Source organism: Triticum aestivum, chromosome 1A, assembly GCF_018294505.1.
Source record: "Triticum aestivum cultivar Chinese Spring chromosome 1A, IWGSC CS RefSeq v2.1, whole genome shotgun sequence".
In the NCBI taxonomy this organism is placed as follows: Eukaryota; Viridiplantae; Streptophyta; class Magnoliopsida; order Poales; family Poaceae; genus Triticum; species Triticum aestivum.
In genome coordinates this window covers 513,831,807-513,835,610 of record NC_057794.1, presented here as the reverse complement: position 1 = coordinate 513,835,610, position 3,804 = coordinate 513,831,807, and the positions used below count along the sequence as shown (strand labels likewise).

Sequence of the window (3,804 nt, the reverse complement as noted above, 5' to 3'; positions counted from 1 at the left end):
TAAGCCATCCTTTGGCATATGTCGCACCCAACCCCCGACATGCTTCGAAGTGATGGAGTAAATAAGCCAAGATGAAGTTTGAAAAGTTGTCTTATCTCGTTTAAAGGTTAAGATTTTCCTTTAATGTTTAAGCTTCTAGGATATATAATAAAAGGTAGCTGCCGAATGTTAAGACTGAACGAAATTAAGTTGAGCCAATATTACGTTTTGAGTCATGAGAGAGGGAGAAAACCGAGAGAGAAAACCAGCGCTAATACTTATCTTTCCCGATCTACCTCTCTCTCTCTCTCTCTCGCCCCTGCCTCTCTCGCTCGCTTAGGGTTTCTCGCACCCCTATTTATCCTCCTAGCCGCCGCCAATTCTCTCTGCCCTCGCTTCCCTGCCCCTCACCATCCGCGACCTCCATCCCCCAACCCCCTCTCCACCCAAATTCTGCTCCTGTCCGTAGGAGCACATAGAGAAGGCCATGGCGATGCTGCTCCCTCCTCTCCCCTTCCTGTTGTGCAGCTCCTGGTCTACCTCGGCTACCTAGCTGCACGCCGGCCTCAGCCGAGGCAGCAGCCCTGCATGCGCCGACGCCAACCTGAGAGACACCGTCATGGTGCTCTTCCTCGGCCTGCACCATAGCCAGATCGTTCTTTTGATCTTCATCTCATGGTACGTACAGTGTCTGCCTACCCTGAAGTGGGTACCTTCGAGGAAGGCCCTCGCCTGGTCGACTAAATGCTATGACTGAATCATCGACCAGTGTGGTTTATTCGCCTCAATCTGTAACTGTAATTCGCCGCACCTCTGGCTTATCCTCCCAACAAGCACATGGCGCCGGGTCCTTACAGAGGTGAGTGTGGCAGCAATGGCGAGCGCGAGAGTCCGAGGCCGGCAGCCCGAGGGTGCGCACGGCAGCGGGTCTTTGCAGAGGATGAGTGAGGAGGCCGGGGCTTGAGGAGGATGTGCGCCAGAAGCCGGCTGGCGATGCGTGCAGAGGTATGTGCTTGAGGGTGCATGGGCCGGCAGTTGTAGGCAAGGGCATGCGTGCATGTCGTGGCCTGCTTGTGCGTGCGTGGTGTGGCCAGAGTGCGCTGTGTCCAGCTCTCCGTTGTGTGTTGTGGTCTGCTACGGCCTATGGCCGACCGTGCACATCATTCGTACTCGTAGCCTGGTTACGGATGCATCTAACATGATGTGGTTCTAACCAGCAAACGCTTTGTTGTCCTGTAATAGAACTCATGCATATGGTTTATGGATGCTTGCATGCATGGTGGGATATGCAAGATTGCCGTTGAGGTATTCAAGATACACGTTGCATGTGGACACTTGGTGTATGGCGGCTGTAGGTTTGATCTTCATACATTTGTGACTTGTTCAAGGTAATGTGAGTTCTCAATGTTCCGTATTTACACAAAAATATGGCTGGTGGACAAGCTTGGCAAGTGTCAGGTGATTGTGTGATGCATGCAGGTTGACTGATGATGGCAACATTCAAGGGTTTGGTTGGCCATGTTTCTGCCTCTTTGGCTCCTTGTTTCTTGATGAAGTAAGGAGTACATTGCCTCTTCACTTCTGGATAAAGTAAGGAGTATAAAGTTGTTTTGAATCTCCCGTGAGGTACATATAAATTATGCTTGATCGACTAATGATGGCAACATTCAAGGGTTTGGTTGGCCATGTTTATATTATATTTTTCAATGACTAATAGCCGATCTGAGTGTCAGGTTGACAATTAATTGATTGATTTGTAGACAACCGGGATTAATTTTGTGAATATTACTTTTTGCTTTTTTTATAGTTGATGGTTACAACAACAAGTTTACTCTCACATTGCTTTGTCATAGGGCGGACAAGCTGCTCAACAGCGGTACTACACCTTTAGGCTGTTGAATACGATGCACATGCAGCTTGGCGCAGAGGCAAGGGAGACACTACTCCACCCGACCGTCCTGCAACGACCATCTGCGGAGCCGTGATGAGGTACGTCTGTGGATTGACAATCAACAGCTATTTATGATTGAATTGTACGAGTGTGCATGGTTCCTTCATGTTCCATGTTTAGTAGTGCATCCACCATGGCCGATGGTTATCATTGTGGCATGGTCGTGGTGCTCTAGCGGCGACACATCATTGGCTATGCAAGTACCAGGTTGGTTCATCTTCTATGTACCACCTCAGTTTAATTCAATTCATGCAAGATTGTAGTATCAACAGTCTGAAATCTGAGCCATGCTTTTCTATGCCATGAAGCCTAAACTATCTTCGTTTCAGGTTTAGGGTTCTGCATTAAACAGTAGGAGGGAATAAGATAGCCTTTGCATGTTTGGACGTATATGATGCTAATACCATGGTGACCGTTGCTTCTTTTACATGACTATTATTTCAGAATGTAACAAAGTAATGCCCATTAAAGTAATGAGGTATTATGTAACTACAATCTGCAAATGAATTATGGTAGTATAATTTATTTGCTAAAAGGCATATTGTGTGATATGGATATGGAATTGCTTTCATATGTGTAACAAAACTTGGTGTTCTCTTTATTTGTGCAGATATTATTTCTCCATGCCTACAAGGTGTTCAATGAAAATTCAAGAGGGCGCACATGGGAGGAGTAATCTAAGTGAGTCTAGGATTTGAATTTTTCTAAAATTTAGTTCCGTCAACGATTACAAGCTTAGTGTATGAGTAGCTGTTCGCAATATTGGAATTTATTTAGATATTGGAGATCAAGATGTCTTCTCAATAAATATGTCGCTATCTACATAAATTTGCAATTCGGTTCCCAATTGAGGATAAGCTGATTGACTGAGCGAATTCAGTACCAATTTTGGTATTTGCATTGCCTATTGGTTGAGTGGCTGGTACTGGCCAACAGATGAGAAGGAAAGGAACAAGAGTTGGATCAAACTAAATTGCACATATTGGAATTCATGCATTAACATATCATGAGCATTTTTTGTGTTCGCCTTCCAATATCAAATTTATATAAAGTTATATGTCCTGGCTCTAGCAGCTGCACTATGCCACAACCTCCACCTCGATGCTCGCCCGAACAAGCTCACCGCCGCCGCAAATAAATGAGGTTCCTGAGTCATGGACTGGCAGTGAGCCGTCATAGGTTTGTTTCCAAGGTATCGCACGTTGCTTTTGCCTCATGTGTTATGTTTGAACATGACTGCTGTCAATGAAAAATGCATTTTGGTCAACAGATGGGCAGCATGTCACATAGCACCTCGCTGATAAAAAATCCATCTAATAAATTAATGGCGTGTTTTACCCTAGAAATGCTTATCATTGAAAAGGAAATTCTTATGTGTTTGTTATAGGTTGGTCTAAGAGGGTGGAGCATGAGTCGCATGGGTTCAATTTTAACTAGCCAAATGGAAGGGGAGTGTTACTTTTACAATTTAGAAATGGTTGTTTGCTTGTTCCTTCTCATCATGTCTGAGTCGATTGGTTTGTTTGTTATTTTTTATCAGTCATATCTAACATGAATGTTCTAGATAAGTTTATATTTTCAGCCTAGAGAGATAATTTTTCTCATGTGCTTTAATCATATGCTTACATGGATGCGCATTGGAGTGTTGGTGCAATATTAAAACGAGTCGATCATTCCTTTTTATGATCAATTGTAGATTTTTTATTTTGAAAGCTTTCTAACAACATGTGATGTATTTTCATACTAAAATTTTGAATTGTAGGGTCTATGCCAGAGATTTGATGCTTACATGTTCTAATAATATATTTCCAACATGACATCCATGGTTGCTTGACAGAAAACAAAGAAGTGAATGGATGGGTAACCAACCCAAT

At 43.8% G+C, this 3,804-nt stretch overlaps 1 long non-coding RNA gene across 1 annotated transcript; it reads left to right on the top strand.

Annotated features, from left to right (window-relative positions):
• Window positions 1-310: 310 nt before the first annotated feature.
• Window positions 311-2,765, top strand: LOC123168099 (uncharacterized). The gene is made up of 2 exons (XR_006484211.1): window positions 311-1,367; window positions 1,459-2,765. It is a non-coding gene; the product is annotated as an uncharacterized lncRNA (long non-coding RNA).
• The last annotated feature ends 1,039 nt before the right edge of the window (window positions 2,766-3,804 follow it).